At 36.1% G+C, this 23,763-nt stretch overlaps 1 protein-coding gene across 4 annotated transcripts in view; it reads right to left on the bottom strand.

The window, feature by feature from the left end:
• The window catches only part of IL33 (interleukin 33), a 41,232-nt gene that overhangs the window by 12,233 nt on the left and 5,236 nt on the right, over positions 1-23,763 (bottom strand). The window lies entirely within an intron of this gene.

A 23,763-nucleotide genomic window follows, 5' to 3' on the forward strand; every position in this document is an offset into this window, starting at 1 on the left:
TATTATAGGATAGAGCGAATAAGTAGATATATTGATATTATAGGATTTTTATTGCAGTGGAAAGGAGATACAAATATAAAATATAAGAAGCCAAGGGAAAAATCTCTGTAATGTTAAATCTGAGTCAGCAGTATCAGTGTGCCCATATCTTAGGTTTTAAATACTTTTTCCTCTAAAAAGAACCAGGACTCTCTAGGTCTGGGCTGAGAATGTAGAAGTGAATATGAAATATTCAGTTATGCCAGAAAGCAGTCATTCAAAAACTTGTGAGTTTGTGTCAAAAGGACATAGGAGTCCCCTTTAAAGGGTTTCTCACTGGCCAAATTTGGCACAATTTGAGCATCAGAAAGAATAATGATGGTAATTCACTATAAAACATTTCATGCAAAAAGAAACCCACCAGTCCATAGCATTCCTCAAGAATGAATAAACAAGAGATTTATTCATTACAGAAGGAATGGTAGAATTAGAAAAATAACAATCTTGTAGCCCCCAGTGTAATACTTGATTCAAGCAAGGATCATCAATGGATGCTATGCCTTGAGTGTCAAGATGGGTCAGAGTAGTTTACTGAAAGAATATGCATTTTCTCTTATAAATTGCAGAAAGCCCCATATTCATTTAGTAGGGTACCATAGCCTGGCTTCATCATCAAGGTAAGGTAGTGGTGCTTTGATCTGTGGAGGGAGCAAGACTTCTCCAGCCTTAAATTCTCCCCTTACATTGTTTGAAATTCTACTAATAGTTACTTCTACTTGTATTAAGCCTTGCCCTCTTTTTCCTAGATTAAAAAAAAAATTCAGTGTATCCCAGGGGTGGTTACTATTTAAATCTCTTACAAACTTTATATGAATCAGCCCTTTTAGCAGGGTAAGGGATGAGCATTGAGTTACTACATTAGAGGACTCCGTGAAAGATAAACTTCATGCAACTTTTTTTTGTTTCTGAACAACCTTGAATAGACTGAAATTCCAAATTTTCTTGTTTAGATAGAACTAGAATCTTACAAACAGCCATCCTATTTACAACTGGCTTCATGAGCAAAAATCTTCAATGGTAGAAGAACACTTAGAAGCAGAGAACCTTAGATATCATTTTCCTGAGCTTCTAAATCTATGGATGAGTAAGCTAAGACTGAAAGAAAGTGCCTTGCCCAGGATCACAAAAGCAAAACTGGGACCAGAATCTAGTCTCCTGATTTCCATCTTTATGACAGAGCTTCTGCACCGTGTCTCCTCTCTCCTTCCTCGGTTGTAGGAAGAAAATAATCAGAACTGGGAATTTGGCCAGTTGTCCAACTTCTTTAGAAATAATAAATTTCTAAATATGGTGGTTAATATGTAATCATAACATGTGCAGTTAGGTAATCTTACTGTAATTAAATTTTAAATTTTCAGGAAATCGTTCAAATAATACCCTGCACACAGTAGGTATGCAGGTAACACTTTACTGATAATATGAAAATTGTAATGCTGGATTGTTTTTTGTTTGTTTGTTTTCTTTTTTATCCAAAGATCCTTATGTCCCAGAAAAAATGTTCTCCTGGATGGACATTTACCCCACCCCCCCCCACCGCCCCGCAACAAACTGTTGCATTTTTCAAATAAATCTGGGAAATATTACTATCTATAGTCTACCTCTTGTGAAGTCAGAACCACATTAGCATAGTAAAGATGTTGACAGTCCTTCATTGAAAATTCATGGGTACTTTTGTTTAATTATTTTTGGTAATTATTTGATCTTATAACTTCCCCCACTACCTCTATTAATACCCCTATTAACAAGGACCATCTATTATCATGGACTAATCTGAGATAACACACTTGGAGGAACTCTGCTCTAAACCAAAATTAGCTTTCTGATTTAAACAACATGATAAGAAACTGAAATACCACATTTACAATGGAGTGATTGACACAGAGAAAGTCAGCTGCTTTTTAAGAATCAAATGATAAGCATAGTCAGGAAAAAAAAGAGAAAAAAACATAGAAAAAAAGCATAGTCAGGAAATATTTTTAAATCCTATTCTAAAAAACAAAGCATTTTCTTTAAACAGTCTACAAATCTTTTGCTTTAAAAAATACAATCACTCTTTTCAGTATTAAAATTTACTCTTTATTCTCATATTTTTAAGTCAGAAATATTTCAGAATATATAGCAATATAAAAATCACTGGTTCTTTCATGCTGCTTTTCCCAATAATATAGGCAAATATTCTTGCACACTGGTTATGATACCTTACCTTATAAACGTTAAGGGCTGGTCTCAAATAATGAAGTTTCTTGTCGTCAGCATTTGGTAGTGGTTGATGCTATAGTCCAACTCTACTTATATATATGCACTTGGATTAAGCAACATTGGGTGGCAGCATTTGATGAATGAGGCAATGCAAATAGCACTAGCTGAATGGGTTAGAATGAGTGGGAGTATATACTATCCCACAGCCAAATCCTAAACAGAGCTTTTAGATTATTTTAACTGCAGCACTTTCAATGAGTTATACTCAGTTAATCATTAATTTTTATGAAACCTCTATGACATGGACTCTAGGTATTGTTTATTGCTCAATGTAGAGCATACAAGGGCACAGACTTTCATTGCCTTTCTCTTTTCTATTGGGAAGTTGAAAATTTTAGGTAATTCTTTTCTGATTATAAAAATGATGTATGTGTACTCAGAAAATGGATAAGTGGTAGGAAAGCATATATAAGCTATATTTCCTGACATTCTTTTTCCAATACAGAAATACTATGCATATATATTTTTTCATAAAAAATAGAATCTACTGCAAGTATTATTTTGTAAGCCACTTTTTTGATTTTCCAGTTAATGTCAGAAATATTCTTTTACAGGAAGCATTATAAATAACTTTCAATCATGTAAGTATACCATAACAAATCTTTTATTGATTAACACTTTGGTTGTTTCTGTTTTTTTTCTTTCTTTTCTTCTTTTCTAATATCCCCAGTGTTGCAGTTGACATGTGAGTGTGTGTGTGTATTGTAATTCTTGGTTAACTTTTGTATGTTCATTGGTAGCACAAATTCCTAGTAGCAAGATTGCTGAATCAAAGGGTTTGTGCATCTTACATGTTGATAAGATATTACCCTATTGAATTTCTAAAAGTTTGTATTGGTTTATAGTTTTTTCAATGATCCAGGTGAATGCTCTTTTCACCATTGCCTTAGCAGCAATGGGTGTCATCACCTTTAAAACATTTGCCTTTCTCTCAGCATAATACCCTCCAGTTCCATCCACGTCGTTGCAAATGGCAAGATCTCATTCCTTTTGATGGCTGCATAATATTCCATTGTATACATATACCACATCTTCAGAGAAAGACATGTATCATATGACCTCACTGATATGAGGAATTCTTAATCTCAGGAAACAAACTGAGGGTTGCTGGAGTGGGGGGTGGGGTGGGAGGGATGGGGAGGGTATGTGCTCTGGTAAGCGCTGTGAATTGTGCAAGACTGTTGAATCTCAGATCTGTACCTCTGAAACAAATAATGCAATATATGTTAAGAAAGAAAAAAAGAAGAAGAATGTAGCAGGAGGGGAAGAATGAAGGGAGGGAAATCGGAGGGGGAGAAGAACCATGAGAGACGATGGACTCTGAAAAACAAACTGAGGGTTCTAGAGGGGAGGGGGTGGGAGGATGGGTTAGCCTGGTGATGGGTATTGAGGAGGGCACGTTCTGCATGGAGCACTGGGTGTTATGCACAAACAATGAATCATGGAACACTATATCTAAAACTAATGATGTAATGTATGGGGATTAACATAACAATAAAAAATTAAAAAAAACAACAAAAACGTTTGCCTTTCTAGTGGAATTTAAGAAACAAAACAAATGAGCAAAAGGAAAAAAAAGAGAGGGGCAAACCAAGAAACATACTCTTAACTGTAGAGAACAAACTATGGTTACCTACCAGAGGGGAGGTGGGTGGGGGGATGGGTGAAATAAATGATGGGGATTAAGGATGCCATTTGTCATGATAAGAACAGAGTGATGTATGGAAGTGTTGAACCACTGTGTTGTACACCTGAAACTAATATTATACTGTATGTTAACTAACTGAACTTTAAATAAATAAAAATTTTTTAAAAATTGCCTTTCTAAAGAGTGGAAAATATCTCATGGTTTTGAATTTTATTTATTTAGTGAAATTAAGCATCTTTTAAACAATGTATTTGTTGTCAATTTCTATAAATTATTGATTTATATGAATTCTTTGTAAAGTAAGAAATGAAACATGTGTTATCTGTGACATGTGTTGAAAAATTTTCCCCAGTACCATTTATCTTTAGACTATTAATGGCATTTTTTTTGGCCATACATAAATTTTCAAATCTCATGTGGTCAAACTTAATTATTGTTTTAGAATTTCTGGATTTTGTGTCCTGCTTCAAAACACCTCCCCTCCTCTAAAATTATAAATAAATTTATCACACCATTTTCTAAAATTGTATACTACTTAAAACCTAAATCTTTGATCCACTATTACATTTAGTATATAAAGAATAGGATTTTTTTCCGCTCCAGTGCTTATCTCAACCACACATGTAATCCAATTTAGACAAAGTGAAGTTTCATGTTATGTTGGGACTAGCATGCAAAGGGCTGTGAATGCAGCAACAAGGAGTTGGAATTTTATCCTGTAACCAACAGGAATCTTTTAAAAGTTTTTTAAGCAAGTGAGAAGTATTATAAAAAATGTGTTTTGTGAATGTAATTTTATGGTTGTGTGAAAGAACATCTGAAGGAATGAAGGAAGAGAAAGATAGGAAACAAAGCCCAGTCAGGAGGCTAATTAAAATAGTCCAGGAAAAAGCAGTGAGGGCAGGGACTAGGGCAATGTTAGTGAGGCCAGTAAGGAGGGGATGAAGGTGGTGAGTGCTGCAAGCATTTCAGAAAGTCCTTGAATATTAGCGTGAGAAAGGGCCCCAGAGATCCCTATTCCAGCTCCGCTAAGTCACTTAGCTCCTTAGTGGCTGAATCAGGATTAGAACCCAAGTTTGACTCTTGGTTCAGGGTTGTGTCCATCACAGAGCCTCCACAGCTCTTTTTGGATGTGTTTGTATCAGCTCTGGACTGGGGAAGTGAGGAGGTGAAGGGAACTGAGGGGGCTGTCAGGTGTTCAGGGTAGGAAACTCAGGTGAAGAGTCCATTTTCAGGTACAGATAATGGTCTGATGTGGGGCAGATGGAGTTTGAGATAAATGAGGAGCAAATATGGAACTTTCAGCACTGAGCTGGAATTAGGTTGTGGGTGGGTGGGGGAGGCCAGAGTTAGCAATCTGGATTTGCTACATGTAGATTTCAGCATGAGAATTGATGATGTAGGAACAAATGAGATTGTCTCAGCTGAGTGTAGAACAGGAAGACAGGCTATGTCTAAATGGAACTATAGGGAATCTTACATTTAAGGGGTAGGAGAAGATAAGGAGTTAGCAAAGAAGACCAGAAAGAGAACCAGAAAAAAGAAGAGTTCATATATTATGAAGTCCAAGAGAGAAAACCATCTCAAAAAGGAACATTTGGTTGATGAGCACTAGTAGACCCAGCTGGAGATTAAAGAACTTGGAGAGAGTCTAGTAAGCATGGGAATCTCCAAGAAACTGCAGTGGATTGCACAATGTGGAGGAGGAACTGAGACTTTTTCAAGAAATACATTAATGAAAGGGAAACAAAGAGAAAATTCTATCTTGACAGTACCACGGAGAAGGAAAGATGCTGCTTACCAGTTAGACAATCTTGGGCAAGTTACTTGATATTTCTAAGCTCTCAGTTCCCTCATAATAATTTTCTTTATAATAATTTGAACTCAGTGGCTCATGGCAAGAATTATATGAGAAGGTATATTTTAAACCATTGGCACAGTAGCTGGCACATAGTGGGAACTTAATACATGTTTTTATTATTATTATTGATTTTTTTTTATTGGTATATGGTAGTCTTGGGCTTGTTTCAATGTAGAGAGAAAAGGAGAATGAAAAGAGAGAAATGAAATGGAGAAAACTGATATAATAAAGTCCCAGAGGAGACAGAGAGAAGGAAAAGAATACTAGTGGAGGGGTTGGCTTTGAAAAGGAGGACGCATACTTCTTTAGAAGAGGAGGAAGAGCAAGAGAATGGGTGAGACGTGAAGTTTTAAGGGACATGAACTTGATAGTCTTGTAAAAATGGCCTGAATCTTCATAAAGTAGGTTGTGAGAAGAGTTATAGAAATTAAGAGAAATAAGTATGAGTTTTAATTTTTGAGGATAAGTAGTTCCTTGGAGAATGTAAAAAAGAATTTATAAGAGATGGGGAACTACTGTTCGTGGATATCGAGTTTCAGTTTTAGAAGATGAGAAATGTTTGGACATAGGTTGTGGTAATGGTTACTCAATAATATGAATGTACTCCATACCACTGCACTACATACATAAAATGGTTAAAATGATAAATCTTACCACAATTTAAAAAATGATTTTAAAAAGGATAAAAAAATGGGAGTAGGAGAAGTAGAAAGATGAGGTTGTTTGTAAACCGAGAAATTCCAATGTTCTCTATCTTGGAGGTAGAAAAGTTCTGATAATAATGGTTGTCAGGATGAGGTTTTGTGGGTGAACTGTGGGAGAGTATTAAAGAGTCATGAAAACAGGGACTGGAGTCACCAAGGGTGACATCAGCAGTGGCAACATCAACCAGAAAAGGACATCAGGGTCCCTGTCAACCTGAATGGAAAGAAATTAACATATGTAGAAATGAGAAATGTGCCACTTCTCTGTTGGCCCTGGGAAATGGGCACACAAGGAAAAGGGGTGGATTTTGAGAATAGTGGTGTCACCAGGGGAAAGCCACATTTTAGATGATAAAAGGAAATAGAAGAAGCTTTTTAAGAAAAAAGGAGGGAGAGGACATTCCAGATGAAATGTTACACATTTAAATTACAAAAAACAAAAAAAACCAAACAACTTGAAAGAAGATTTTAATCTATCAAGAAATAATTTCTTACATAGAAATTCATTAGTTGGTGATTCACATCTGAGCAACAACAACAAAAAATGTATGAAGCGTAGTCATTTCCAAAGTTGCAATGTGTGTGTTTTTCTCTGCCCCGAGGAGGTTTCCAGAAACTTATATTCAACAAATATCAAGTGTCCATAACTTGTCAGGGACAATGTATTCCAACAGCATTAATTACTTTCTAGGGCATCAAAGTGTTCATGGGACACTGCATGAAAATTTTCATTTCACTTTGTCTTATTATCTACATCTGATCAACTGGAAAATCATCTATTGAATCACTAACCACCTTTCATATGTCAGGCAATGCCCTTTGATTAGCAATTTCCCTCTTTTAAAATACTGATACCCTTTATCATGTTAAGCCTGTTGGTCTTTTTTTCCTTATTGTGAATTTTACTTTTAAAATAAATTCACTTAATTAGATTGATTTCCTGTGAGGAGGCTTGCTGTTAACATGCAGAGGTTATAATAAATTTTTATTAAAATACATGTTAATTATGGAAAACTTGGAATATAAAATATTTGATGCCCTAGAAAGTAATTAAATGCTTTGAAAAGAAAAATACCTAGTAATCATTGTAAGGAAATTCTGCCCTCCTAAGATCCCAAGGTCCCAAATGATGCTGGATTTGCACCTATCTGTACTACAGCAGAGTGCTGCAACCCTTAGAGCCCAATCTTCTGTGGGCCGGATGCTTTATATATACTATCTCTGTCACCATGACCATGGTATTTGAGTATGATTGCCTTCATTTTAGAAATAAGGAAATAGAGATTGAGAGATTAAATAAATGTCTTAGTAAGTAGCAAAGCTAGGATCTGCACTCAAATCCATCTGGTTCTTTCTCTTATTCCATGGGAACCATTGTTAGAATGAGGTGTAATTAAAATCCTGGACTTGAGGGTCCATTCCTCACCTTGTCAAGCTTACATGCTCTTGCATGGGCAGAGGATCTATGAAGGTATGGTGCAATTATACAAACCCATTGTTGGGTCCTAGAAAATTACTGGAAGGAGAGAGTGTCCCCAAACTTGTCCTGGCCTGTAGGAGGGAGAGGAAATGGGGAGTATGACTAAGCTCGGCAACACTATATGACTTCATTCTGGGAGATTTTATAGGGGAGCAGAACAGAGAGGGTGAGATGGGAGAGTGATCACATTACCTTCTGTTCCCTTGGGTATACTGGTTTCACTTCTTTCTTGGGGGAGATCAGAAAAAGTGATGTGGAAGAAAAGGAGGTTGAAGTTTGGGGAACAATGAGATAGCATTGTCCTTACTCAAACTGAATCACTTCCTGTCCCTGAGTCTCTGACACTCTGAAAGTTTCTACACGCCCCTTACCTGGACCCAGGGAGAACATTTCTCCCAGAGAGAGGAAGCACTGCAAAGAAATTTGGCAAATCAATGTGTGACTCAAGCCAAACCCCTGTGAGAGGAGGGTAGGGATGTTATGAGTTTTTAGGAAAACTTTTTTTTTGTTCTTCACTTAATATTTATAAAGTACGTCTATGCTTTCCCACAGTTTTCCTGGACTCATTCTTACCCAATCATTTTTATTCACTGGCACTACCTGCCCCTTCAACCTTTCTAATGTCACACAACACCGCCTCCCCCCACTGTTCATTTTGTACCCACTGGACTGCTTACTGTTACTCAATTCACCACACACTTGCACACCTCCATGCTTTTGCTCAAGCTTTTCCTCTTACTAGAGATGCCTTTTCCTCTTTGTCTGGAAAACTTCTATTTAACCCTTAGAGCCCAATTTGAATGCCTTCGTTTCCCTAACTACCCACAATCAAGCAGAATTTATTGCTTCTTTTCTTACTTGCTTATCACATCCAAGTATACTCAATTTCCTCTCTCCTCTGCTGGACTGCTAGCTCCTTGGGAACAAGGGTTGTATCTTAGTCATCTTTGTTTCCCAAGCAATCATTGATAGCAGGCACCCAGTAAATATTGTGTACTTTGGATCTGTCCTTGCAAAATCCCTACATACTAGGTAAGGCAGGTATTACCCACTGAACAGATGTGGAGGCCCTGTCCAAATCCCCTACTGAGTGGTAAAGCTAAAACTGTGGATTGAGCACTGTGGAATTGGCATAACTACAAAATGACAGTTTTATATGACTTAGCTAATAGAACTCAGGTCTTCTTGTTCCTGGGTCAATGTTCTTTCTAAATCATTTAAAGAAGCTGACTTTCTGTTTGGCCTATGGCCCTATGGTTTTAGTGTGACCAAACATCTCGAACTGTTCAGTTCAGTGTGTTGTTTTATTCCCCTCCAGTGCGCTTCCCCATTCCTCACATACTTTGGAGACCTAGCTATGTGTTGAACCAAATTTTTAATGATTTTTGAAGAAGCAGAGGTAGAATGAGCTCCATTCCCAAGCTTAGACTCAGGGTTTGCTTCCTCCCTGCAGGGCTCTTCAGCTCTTGAGGTCTTAGTTTCCTCATCTCAAAAATGAAGAGGTTGCATGAAAGCCAGGGTCTTCCTATCCCTTTGACTTTCTTGTGCTCCTATACAGGCTCCCACTTCAGCCCCTTCCTTCCCCTTTCCTGGGCCTGCTACTTCAATACCAGCAGCTGCACCAGCCTTGCCCCACAAAAGATGTCATTCTCAGAAAAATGCACAAGCTCTGCCTCAGCCCTGTGCCCCCTCCTCTCCTTTCACTACCTCACAGCAGATAGGATGACAAGGTTTGACAAGGGGGGAATTAAGTAACCTGGAGTCATGTCTTAGGCAAAGGCAGATCTGAAATCCAGGTAAGCCCTGGACTTGGCTACATTCTGTCTTAGGGCAAAATGACAAAGAAAAAGAAAGTCTATAGAGTTTGTAGTATATATATATATATATATATATATATATATATATATGGATTTGGGAAACTTTTAAGTGTTAGAGGAAAGCAATATATGGGAAAGAAACAACATGGAACAAACAGGTCTTTGGTTTTAGTTTAATTCTGAAGTTTAAAGTTGAGATAATTTTTTTCTTTTACTTACATTTTTTTTTTAAGTAAAACTGGACAAGTAATATACAAACTATGGATTAAGGAAAAATTCAGTGGAGCATAAAAAATTCAGTAGGACTATGCAGAGTTAAAATAAAAGTTCTTCTGTGTTTTTAAAAATTTACCTTTATATAGTATTTACCATGTGCCAAGTATTGTACTAAGTGCTTTATATATTTAACTCCTTCAATCATCACAACAATTTCGTCAGGGAGGTACTATTATTTTCCCTATTTTATATGAGAAAACTGGGGCACAGAAAGATCAAGTAACTTGCCCAGGGATCCATGGCTAAAACCTGAAGCAAATATTTTCAGAATTCATGAGGTGCTCTAGAAAGAGGTGGAGGAATCTAAACCTCTTGGGTTTCAGATCTTCCTGCCTATCCCCCACATCCAGAGCAGAAACTCCTTGTCCATACTTGGTTTCTGCTTAAAGTTTACTTGGTCAAAAAAGTTTTGCTGTAAGAAAACAAATTAAAGTTTTGAGAATATGGCCTAAATCCCTGCCATTTGGATTATTTAACCCTGTAAAGGGAAAGTGAAACTAAAGCCCAGTTCATATGCCATCATTGGTCATCTAGTTGATGAGTAGATTTAGCAGCATCATAAGAAGAAATCATTGCAGTTTAAGGTTGGAAGAGGGAATTTTCAAAACTTTGTCAGGAGTAGAAACCTTGTCTGAGAAAGAAATATTGCAAAGAACCCCAAGAGATTTTTAAAAATCAGTAATTTATTAATTTATTAATACAAATATGGTTTTGTTTAAATTTTAATATTTGCTCATTATAAAGTTAATTAATCAGAGACTTTGTTTTCAGCATAATGGTGGATTAGTTACCATGACAAGTCCTTCTGACAAAAAGAACTAAAATCTTGAAAGAAATCTTTTCAAAACTCATTGTTGAACTAGAGGGAAAGTTAGTGTTCAAAATACTGGGAGGCAAGAAATCTTGGCTTTTTCCTAAAGTTGTCTGCCAAATGCTAGAGACAGGGTAGACAACTACGTGAAATACAGGGCCCAGGAGATAAAGCCCAGGATATGCCTAACATGGGGATTCTAATAATGCATGGCTTAAACCTGAACACCCAAAGGGCTGCACTTGCAGTGTAATAAGGGTGATTGAGATAAATAAACCTCACTTGCAGAAGGGCACCACTAGGAAGTTTGTTTGACTCAACTCTGGCACTGGATAGAAAGAAAACCATTCTTCTGAGGATTTCTCTCCTCATGAAAAGTCAGACCTCGTATGGGTTTGCAGTCTGAAATCACACTACCTGTGTGTTTCCAAAAGTCTGAAATAGAGAATTAAATATAAAATGGTTTTAGGTTGGTAATGTCTCAAGAAAAATGGGAAAGGCAAACACAAGTCTTATCTTGAACTCAGCTGCAGCCCAAGCCACAGAGTATTCATTTACACAGAAAAATTTCCAGGGCAAATGAGTAGTTTGCCGTCAAAATTTATAAAACAAACAGGAATACTAGGTACCATGGTGAGAACCACAGAAGGAACAGACAGCAGAAACCAACCTGCAGAGTTGGTGTATGTATTAGAATAATCAAGAATGACATATAAAACACCTGATTTTAATATCTTTAGGTAGAGTTCTAAAAATATTGAAAACAGGAACAAGGAAAAATTAAATTTGGAGAAGATCCAAATAGAATCTCTAGAAATAAAAAATGTAATATTGAAATTAAAACTTCATTAAACAGCAAATTAAATAGCAGATCATATATAGTGAACTAGATGAAGAGTCAGTGAACTAGAAAATATATCTGAAGATATTCTTTGGAATACAATTCAAAGATACATAGAGATGGAAAATATGGAAAAGAGGGTGAGAAACTTGGAGGACAGATAATGTGTATCTATTTGGAATTTTAGAAGGGAATGATAAAATACGGAAGGGAAAATATTTGAAGGTATAAAGACCGAGAACTTCCAAAATCATTCAAAGATTCCAATTTTCAGATCTAAGAATCCCAAGCAAGTTAAAAAAATGAGAGAAATCCATATTTTGATATATTAATTATGAAACTGCAGAACATTGAAAAAAGAGAGAAGGTGAGGAAAATGAAGCTATTGAGATAAGGAAAAAGAAAATTTTGATTGGGTTTATGGATGGATGGTTGTTAGTCTTAGAGTAGTCCCCAATTTCACAAACCTGTGAAATTAACATTAGGTATCTTTGGAACCATTAAGGGCAGATCTTTACTCAAAGTCACATAGGGAGTGGGTACATGGTGGAGTCAGGACCAGAACTCTGGTCTCCCAACTCACAAAGTGGTAGCTGTCACTGCTCTTTCCTCTCTACCCTGCTGCTGTTTCTTTAAGATATTAAACAATAGCAAAGAATAACAAAGTGTGAAGAAAGCACAGGCAAGTTTCAGTTTATCAGGGAAGTTTTCGGCACTGTCCTTATGTATCATATATGGAATTTAATAACTATTTTAATACATTCTTACACAGTACAGTGTCCCATCTCTAGGAACCAATGAAGCTGCTCAGTTTTCCAGGTGGAGGTAAGGAGACATAGCCTTGTTTCCTTTAAGCTTATAAAATAATGTGAGGGTAGAATGAGAAAGGTTTTAGAAGATGTAATTAAAGCAGAGTCACAGAAAATAGTTCTGGCACAGCATTCTGTATAAGGTGGCAGAAGAACAAGGGGAGATAGATGCAAAATCTCAATCTGGAGAAAGGCTTTACTGAGAAATACACATAGAGAAAGCAGGTATCAAGCCACTATATACCTGAGTCACTAAGTCATAAATCAGTACTCAAAACTGGAGATGAAATACAATCTGTTTTGCTTCAGTTCACTGCCTTAGACCTGGATTGTTTTACTTTCTAAAAAGTTTATTTATACTGAGATCCACAAAGGAAGACAATCTGCAAGGGTTTTGTCTCAAGACAAATCATTTGTATATATATCAAAATCTATCATCTCTGTTCATGAAAAGATAATAATTGCATTTATGTACATGTATGTATGCAAGAATTATTTCTGAGTCTTGCCTAATTCTCTACAAATATATACCAACATGTGTAAGAACATCTGGAATTAGCAACAATACAAGCAAAATAGATTGCTTAACCAAGAATGAAAACTTGCACATTACTGTTAGTTTTGACTCTGGGGATAGTGCCCAGACTCCAAAGCCTGAAGTACTTTAATATTTGTATAATTTGAAATCCTAAAAAGGATACAATTCTTTGGGAGGTATCCTAAATTTTATCAGGTAACTTGCTGTTTGTTTTTTAAGAGAAACATGAGATTTTTAGACAAGCAAAGATTTAAATTTTGAAGCTCATCTTCAGAGTAGAATGTAATATATATCTTTAAATTGGCTCACTTGTAAAAAGGCAGGCTTGGGTATGGTACATATTTCAACCACATAAAACATTGAAGAGGAGAAATTTATTCCAGATACCACCAATATATATTTAAAGCCAGTGAAAGTATACCTAACTTCAATTTCCAGTGCACAAGGATGCCACTTAGATACTTCAAGAATTGATCCTGGGAGCTAGTAGGCTTTGGAAAACTAAGGAATAACAAGATGAATTTCTAAAAGGATGAGTCAGATATTTATGGAAATGGGGAAAGAGGAGCTCTAGTCTCTAAAATTTAGAAGCAAGAGAAGACAGCCTGAAGCAGCAGCTGAGGTAAAACTTTGTATTGGTGGAAGATAAATGTAGCAGACCTCCTTTAAAAATAAAAACCTTATAAAAAAAAGTTTTTAAGAGTGGAGATCAACTACTGGTTAGTCAAGTGCTTGCTAATTATATTATGAAGACTAAAGATAAATTTCAAAAATAGATATAAAAAGATAAGTTTCAAAAGGTAAGTTTCAGGCTTCTGACACCCAACCGGAAGGTAAGAATTGTCCTTGTGCTAAAAACACAAACCAGTCAGCCAGTCAGCCTTTATTTTGATGTCACATGTAAAACCTTGATATGATCTGTTTTATCAATGGTTGTGATAGGGGTGCCTGGGTGGCTCAGTTGGTTAAGTGTCTGCCTTCAGCTTGGGTCATGGTCCTGGGATCGAGCCCCACATCAGGCTCCCTGCTCAGCAAGGAGTCTGCTTCTTCTTCTGTCCCTCCCCCTTGCTCATGCTCACTCTCTCTCTCAAATAAATAAAATCTAAAAAAAAACAAAACAAAACCCAAAAAACCCCAAATGCTTGTGATAAATTACACAAAGTGGATGCTTTGTTAAATTATATGTCATTTGAACAATGTTTTAATCAAGAAAATTAATCAGGGTGGATTATTATTAACTCATAATGATTCAACAGTACCTCGACTAAATTTTTTTAAGATGTTGTATTCAAAGTATATAAAAACTAGCTCTTTCTGCCATCTTGGAGCCGGCTGGGAACAGGACTCCTAAAACAATGAAGTCTGTGGTCCAAGGCCATTTTTGCTGACTATAAGTGGGGTCTCTGGAACTGGAGGGAGCACACAACTCCTCTTAAAATAGAAGAGGTTTATGGTCGAGATGAAATTGAATTCTATCTAGGCAAGAGATATGCTTATGTGTACACAGCAAAGAACAACACAGTAACTCCTGGTAGCAAACTGAGCAAAACCAGAGTAATCTGGGGGAGAGTAATTTGTGCTCATGGAAACAGTGACATGGTTCATGTCAAATTCTGAAGCAACCTTCCTGCTAAAGCCACAGAATCCATGTGATGCTGTACCCCTCAAGGATTTAAACTTACTGAAAAGTATATAAATAAAGGTATAGATTTGTTTAAAAAAAAAGTCTACAAAAATTAAATTTGTGACCATGGGGTTAAGAGAATAATCCCCGCCTTTTTTTTCTACTATGGTATTACACTTTAAAAAAAAGTGATTCCTGACTTTTTTTTCCTGAAACCCAAATACAATATGATGACTTGTTTTGTTCCCTAATTAATGTTGCTTTGTAACTTGGAAACAATAGACAAATGCCTCAACTCCAAAATTACAATCTTAGGGAAGACATGTTTTTTTCTAAATTGTGTTTGCCTAGCTAACTCAAGTCTGGGGAAAAATTACTAGCTGCCCCAGACTGAAATAGTGTATTTCTAAGGAAGATAAAGAAAATACATGCATTAAAGGAGAACCACAATGCCCACCTATCAGAATGGCTAAAATGAGGAAGATAGAAAATATCAGTATTTGCAAGGATTTGGGACAAATGGAATTATTTTACATGGCTGATTAGAGTATAAATTGCTACACCGACTTTGGGAAAAAACTTGGTAGTATTCAAAAGCATACTTTTGGCCCAAAAATTCTACTTGAAGGTATATATGAAAGGCATAAAAATGCCAAAAGACATAATAAGGGAATGTTCATAGCAGTCTTAGTCATACAATGCTAAGTTGGAAATATTGAAAATGTCCATCTACATTATAATAGATAAATTGTTGCACATTTATTTAGAGGAATTCTAACCAGTAATGAGATAAACAAGCTACATCTATGTGCAGCTACAGGGATGGATCTCACAAACACAATGTTGAGTGAAAGGATAGATGCAAAGGGGTATATACTGTATGAATTAGTTTATAAATAGTTCAAAAACCCCACAGACAAATTGAACGTATTATATTAGAAAACATAACGCTATTCTTGAGGTACAGAGTAGTGACTAGAAGGTTCTTAGAGTTCTATACTCGTCTATTTCTTTAAATGGTTACTTAAGTTTGTTCACTTTGTGACAATTCATTAAGCTATACAGTTATGATTTATGCAGTTGTGTGTGTGTGTGTGTTATATGTGAATGAAAATTTTTTAAGTAAAAGAAAGACTGTCAGTGAATTCTAAAATATACAGATTCCATATTTTAAAAAAGATTTTATTTATTTGACAGAGAGAGAGAGAGAGAGCACAAACAAGGGGAGAGGCAGAGGGAGAAGCAGACTCCCCACTGAGCAGGGAGCCCAATGCGGGGCTTGATCCCAGGACCCTGGGATCACAACCTGAGATCACGACCTGAGCGGAAGGCAGACGCTTAACAGACTGAGCCACCCAGGTGCCCCCAGATTCCCCATTCTTAAGTGTGGTGGTCAAAGAGACTCATTGACAGAATTAAGTAAGCACTCTATATCATGGTTGAAAAAATTAAAGAAGTGTCAGCATCTGTGTTTAAGAATGCATTGATCTGTCAGGAAAATGGTCAGATGGGAAATGCACACATTCTCTTCTTCCCTTAGTACAAAACAAGTGGTTCTGATATGCCTGATTAAAGACTTAGTTTTCTGATCTGAAGGAATTGAAAGTTGCTCAGATTAAAAGAGATTTTTTAGGTGTTTTTGAAATAAGGCATTTTGAAATCCTCATGGTAACTTTGAAAAGAGTTTGGCTGCCCTTCTCAGAAGGTGTTTTTTTTTTTTTTCATAAGTTCTTAAAAACCAAAAATGGCTGAAGTTCTGTGGGAATTAAAAGATGTTGAGAATTACCTGGGTTGAATGCTGTTTCTTAGTGGACAAATCTCTTTTCTTTCCCCAAAGAATAAATTTAGGTATGCAGAAACATAAGCCATTCGTGGCAATCCTGTCTGTCTGCCAATAATGCATCTAGGAGTAGGCATGTGACTCAGATCTTGTCAATGAGACAAAAGGGAGATGTGTCTGGGACTTCTGGGAAAATTTTTTCCTTAAGAATAAGCACTTTTTGACTTGCACTCACTTGGCCTCTGTGAGGATGTGATGCTCAAAGCTGGACCGACCATCTCCCATAAAGGGAGAGATCATAGACAGTCTGAGGACCGCAGAGCAGAAGGGTGAGAAGAGCTTGGGTCTTTGGTGATGTCCTTGATTCTTTGCATCAATTGTGGGACTGACCACTTTAGAACTTCTTGTTAAGTGAGCAACAAGTGTCTTATATTTTAAGCCATGTTTAATTCATTATTCTATTTTTGCAGCTAAAGCATATCAAGTGATACAAATTCTCTTTGTTTTTTGTCTAAATGTCATCACATTGGCTTTTTCTAAATCCTAAAATGAAATGGCAAACAACTAATGTATTCTGGACATTGATTTAATAATATCTTTAAATACGGCTGGTTTATTTAAACATTTCCCCTGCCCCTCATGCTCAAAGCTCTTCTTTTTTTTCTTTTAATTTAATTTTTATTTTTTCTTTTATTTTTAAAAAAGATTTTATTGATTTATTTGAGAGAGAGAGAGAACATGAGAGGAAGGAGGGGCAGTGGGAGGGGGAGAAGCAGATTCCCTGCTGAGTAGGGAGCCCTACAACTATTCAGGCAGGCCAATCCCAGGACCCTAAGATCATGACCTGAGCTGAAGGCAGACACTTAACCAACTGAGCCATTTAAGCGAGCCCTTAATTAAATTTTTAATTAAATTTATCAAATTTTATTAAATTCAGTAGTGTTAACTAGATCTGTTCTGCAGCAGATATCTAGAACTTTTTCATCTTGCAAAACTGAAACTATATTCATTGCACAACTCCCTGTTTCTCCCTTTCCCAGACTCCTGATGACACTGTTCTACTCTCTGTTTCTATATGTTTGACTACTGTAGACACCTCATATAAGTGAGATAATATAGTATAGAGTATTTGTGTCTGGCTTACTTCACTTAGCGTAATGTTCCCAAGGTTCATCCATGTTGTAGCATGTGACAAGATTTCTTTCTTTTCAAAGACAGAATAATATTCTATTGTATGTATATACCACATTTTCTTTATCCATTTATCAGTGAATGGACATTTGGGTTGATTTTACCTCTTGGCTATTTTGAATAATACTGCAATAAACATGGGTGTACAAATATGTCTTCAAGATCCTGCTTTTAATTCTTTTGGATATATACTCAAAAGTGGATTGCAGGATAGTAGTTCTATTTTTAATTTTTTGAGGAATTGTCATACTCTTTTCCATATCAGCTAGTTTAAACACTTTAATATTTAAATAATTTTATATTTTAAACAAAATTATAGCATAATATGAATATATAAATGATACATTAAAACCAATAAAAATATATATGAAAGAAAAAGCGTGATATGTCAGAAATAGGAAGGATAAACTGAAATTTTTTTTGTATCAGGACAAGATTTTAAAAACTTGTAAGTAACCATTTGATATGCTCTTTTAAAATTAAATTCAGACACAAAATGCTTTGAAACTAGAACTCAGTCACAAGAGGAAAGTCGGAAAGAACTCAAATACATGGAGGCTAAAGAGCATGCTACTAAAGAGTGAATGGGTCAACCAGGAAATTAAAGAAGAGTTAAAAAGAATTCATGGAAACCAATGAAAAAGAAAACACAACTGTTCAAAATCTTTGGGATGCAGCAAAGGCAGTCCTAAGAGGAAAGTATATAGCAATACAAGCCTTTCTCAAGTAATAAGAAAGGTCTCAAATAGACAACCTAACCCTACACTTAAAGGAGCTGGAGAAAGAACAGCAAATAAAACCTAAACCCAGCAGGAGAAGAGAAATAATGAAGATCAGAGCAGAAAACAATGAAATAGAAACTAAAAGAACAGTAGAACAGATCAACAAAACTAGGAGCTGATTCTTTGAAAGAATTAACAAGATTTATAAACCCCTGGGCAGACTTCTCAAAAAGAAAAGAGAAATGACCCAAATCAACAAAATCATGAATGAAAGAGGAGAGATCACAACCAACACCAAGGAAATACAAACAATTATAAGAACATATTATGATCAACTATATGCCAGCAAATCAGATAATCTGGAAGAAATGGATGCATTCCTAGAGACGTATCAACTACCAAAACTGAACCAGGAAGAAATACAAAACCTGAACAGACCTATAACCACTAAGGAAATTGAAGCAATCATCAAAAATCTCCCAACAAACAAGAGCCCAGGGCCAGATGGCTTCCCAGGGGAATTCTACCAAACATTTAAAGAAGAATTAATACCTATTCTTCTGAAACTGTTCCAAAAAAAAGAAATGGAAGGAAAACTTCCAAACTCATTTTATGAGGCCAGCATTACCTTGATCCCAAAACCAAAGACCTCATCAAAAAGGAGAATTACAGACCAATATCTTGGTAAACATGGATGCAAAAATTCTCACCAAAATACTAGCCAATAGGATCCACCATGACCAAGCGGGATTTATCCCTGGGCTGCGAGCTTGGTTCAACATCCCCAAATCAATCAATGTGATACAATACATTAATCATAGAAAGAACAAGAACCATATGATCCTGTCAATAGATGCAGAAAAAGCATTTGACAAAGTAGAGCATCCTTTCTTGACCAAAACTTTTCAGAATATAGGGATAGAGGGTCCATACCTCAATATCATAAAAGCCATCTATGAAAAACCCATAGCAAATATCATTCTCAATGGGGAAAAACTGAGAGTTTTCCCACTAAGGTCAGGAACATGGAAGGGATGTCCACTATCACCACTGCTATTCAACATAGTACTAGAAGTCTTAGCCACAGCAATCAGACAACAAAAAGAAATGGAAGGCATCCAAATCGGCAAAGAAGTCAAACTCTCACTGTTTGCAGATGATATGATACTTTATGTGGAAAACCCAAAAGACTCCACCCCAAAACTGCTAGAACTCATACAGGAATTCAGTAAAGTGGCAGGATATAAAATCAATGCATAGAAATCAGTGGCATTCCTATACACCGACAACAAGAGAGAAGAAAGAGATATTAAGGAGTTGATCCCATTTACAATTGCACCCAAAACCATAAGATGCTTAGGAATAAATCTAACCAAAGAGGCAAAGAGTCTACTCAGAAAACTATAAAATACTCATGAAAGAAATTGAGGAAGACACAAAGAAATGGAAAAACATTCCATGCTCATGGGTTGGAAGAACAAATATTGTGAAGATGTCAATGCTACCTAGAGCAATCTACACATTCAATGCAATCCCCATCAAAATACCATCCACTTTTTTCAAAGAAATGGAACAAATAATCCTAAAATTGGTATGGAACCAGGAAAGACCCCGAATAGCCAGAGGAGTGTTGAAAAAGAAAAGCAAAGCTGGCAGCATCACAATTCCGGACTTCAAGCTCTATTACAAAGCTGTCATAATCAAGACAGTATGGTACTGGCACAAAAACAGACACATAGATCAATGGAACAGAATAGAGAGCCCAGAAATGGATCCTCAACTCTATGGTCAACTAATCTTTGACAAAGCAGGAAAGAATGTCCAATGGAAAAAAGACAGTCTCTTCAACAAACGGTGTTGGGAAATTTGGACAGCCACATGCAGAAGAATGAAACTGGACCATTTCCTTACAGCACACACACAAAAAACTTTAAATGGTTGAAAGACCTAAATGTGAGACAGGAGCCCATCAACATCCTAAAGGAAACACAGGCAGCAACCTCTTCAACCTCAGCCACAGCAACTTCTTCCTAGAAACATCACCAAAGGCAAGGGAAGCAAGGGCAAAAATGAACTATTGGGACCTCATCAAGATATAAAGCTTTTGCAGAGCAAAAAAAAAAAAACAGTCAACCAAAAAAAGACAACCAACAGAATGGGAGAAGGTATTTGCAAATGACATATCTGATAAAGGGCTAGTATCCAAAATCTATAAAGAACTTCTTAAACTCAACACCCAAGGAACAAATGATCCAGTCAAGATATGGGCAGAAGACATGAACATTTTTCCAAAGAAGACATCCAAATGGCCAAGAGACACATGAAAAAGTGCTCAACATCGCTTGGCATCAGGGAAATCCAAATCGAAACCTCAATGAGATATCACTTCACACCAGTCAGAATGGCTAAAATTAACGTCGGGAAACGACAGATGTTGGCAGGGATGCGGAGAAAGGGGAGCCCTCCTACACTGTTGGTGGGAATGCAAGCTGGTATAGCCACTCTGGAAAACAGTATGGAGGTTCCTCAAAAAGTTGAAAATAGAACTACCCTATGACCCAGCAATTGCACTACTGGGTATTTACCCCAAAGATACAAATGTAGGGATCCAAAAGGGTATGTGCACCCCGATGTTTATAGCAGCAATGTCCACAATACCAAACTGTGGAAAGAGCCAAGATGTCCATCGACAGATGAATGGGTAAAAAAGAAGTGTATATATATATACAATGAAATATTATGCAGCCATCAAAAGGAATGAGATCTTACCATTTGCAATGACGTGGATGGAACTGGAGGGTATTATGCTGAGTGACATAAGTCAATCAGAGAAAGACATGTATCATATGACCTTACTGATATGAGGAATTCTTAATCTCAGGAAACAAACTGAGGGTTGCTGGAGTGGTGGGGGGTGGGAAGAATGGGGTGGCTGGGTGATCGACATTGGGGAGGGTATGTGCTATGGTGAGCGCTGTGAATTGTGTAAGACTGTTGAATCACAGATCCGTACCCTGAAACAAATAATACATTATATGTTTAAAAAAAAAAAGAAGAGGATAGCAGGAGGGGAAGAATGAAGGGGGGGAATCGGAGGGTGAGACGAACCATGAGAGACTATGGACTCTGAGAAACAAACTGAAGGTTCTAGAGGGGAAGGGGGTGGGAGGATGGGTTAGCCTGGTGATGGGTATTGAGGAGGGCACGTTCTGCATGGAGCACTGGGTGTTATGCACAAACAATGAATCATGGAACACTACATCTAAAACTAATGATGTAATGTATGGGGATTAACATAACAAAAAAAAAATCTTCAAAAATAAATAAATAAATAAACGCATGGTGTCAGCCAAAAAAAATAAAAAAGAGGGCACGTTCTACATGGAGCACTGGGTGTGATACGCAAACAATGAATCATGGAACACTACATCTAAAACTAATGATGTAATGTGTGATGATTAATATAACATAATAATAATTTAAAAAAAGGAAAAAAAATAAATTCAGATAGCCAGGCATGCCTGGGTGGCTCAGTTGGTTAAATATCTGTCTTTCTCTCAGGTCATGATCCCGGGGCCTGGGGCTCGGTCCCTGGGATTGAGCCCCGCTTTGGGCTTCCTGCTCAGTGGGGAGTCTGCTTCTCCTTCTCCCTATGCCCCTCCCCCTTCTTCTGCTCTCTCTTGCTGTCTCTTTCAAATAAATAAATAAAATCTTTAAAAAATAAATAAATTCAGATGGCCAATAGCAGTACTATTATTAATATTTTTACAGATTATTGTTATTATATATATAATATATAGATTATATGTTATTAATTTTACAGATTACCAATATAGTAGTATTATTACTATTTTATTTTTGCAAAACATCAATTGGATTTGTTTCCCAAAAATTTTTATGTGTATAAATTTTTGTGTAAAATTGATTATGAATAAAATAAAATAAAGTTGATTATGAAAATCATATACATATGATACATATTCAGTGGGTCACTGGTTGGACAAATAGTGACAAAATGCAATGACTTGTAAAGATTTTTGAATATCAAACCTCAGTTAACATTCCATTTATAAAGTGGACTGTTAAACAGGTTTGCATATCCTCCAGTAACTAATGTAGCTAATAAAGGGAAAAAAACAACTTTCAATTAATAAAGCATTATTTTCAAAGATGAAAGCAACAAACAATTGGGTAATAAAAAAATCTTTTTTTAAAAAATAAAGTATTTGTATTTTATTTTATTTTTTCAGGTGTAGAATTTAGTGATTTATCACTTGCATGCAACACCCAGTGTTTATCACACACACACAAAATCTTTATATATTTATAACAAAATAAAATTGCCAATATGAACTCATGATTTTATGTATATATGTTTCTTCTCCTATCTCTGTAACTGAACTGATTTAATGTCAGTATTAAGATGAAATAATCCAGTATATATCCCAGGGCCCATAGTTTGTAATCTAATAATGTTCTCCACTGAAGAAATCAGAGTTCTTTGGAGAATAGTTTGTTTTATGTTATGGGTGGAAGAAATGAAAGATAAGCCAAAATAACTTGTTGCCTGAAAACAGTGATGCGTTTTTCAAAGTTCTGAGGTGATTAATAAAAGAGCAAATGGGCCAGCATAAAAGGGCTTCTATGTGCCAAATTTGACCATTTGAGTCAAAACAATAAAAAATATAGCTAATCAAAACAAGTTAAGTTTGAAAACGATTTAGTTACAACCATGTCAACAAAAATCATGAGTCCATAATGATGCTCAAAGAAGAAAAACACTAAAAATAAAAACTGTTTTCTGTTAAAAATATTATTTCATTTTACCTTTATTCAGAAGTTAATTGTAAATATATTTTCATAATAAGTGAAAGTTTTCCCTTGTACAAAGACTGAAGTTACATCTTGCATAACTTCTGTAGGAATTTTCACCTTATTTTGGGATATGCTTATCAAATAGTAACAGAAATACTGGTCAAGTTGTTAAAAGTTCTGTAAAACTTTAGATATTCCACCCTACCCTTACTGCTACATTATCCCAGATTAGTTGGTATAGTACAAAGCCAGAAAGAGAGTCCCTCCCAATGCTGGTATTCAGCTGGCATTCTCCATGTGGCTGGTTCTTTTCCTATTTATCTCTGCTCATGCCATACCAGCTGTTGAATATCACCCCTGGATAAACCATGAGATATTTTTTCACAACCAAATAGCCACCTAGTAATACACTGTGTCATGTATTAGATGATATTAAATTTGATTATTAGAAGAAATTTAAAAATTAAGAGTATGGAAGTGCCTGCCCTCCTTTCTTTTCTTTTTCTTTCTTTCTTTCTTTCTTTCTTTCTTTCTTTCTTTCTTTCTTT

Source organism: Phoca vitulina, unplaced genomic scaffold, assembly GCF_004348235.1.
Source record: "Phoca vitulina isolate PV1807 unplaced genomic scaffold, GSC_HSeal_1.0 scaffold67, whole genome shotgun sequence".
In the NCBI taxonomy this organism is placed as follows: domain Eukaryota; kingdom Metazoa; phylum Chordata; class Mammalia; order Carnivora; family Phocidae; genus Phoca; species Phoca vitulina.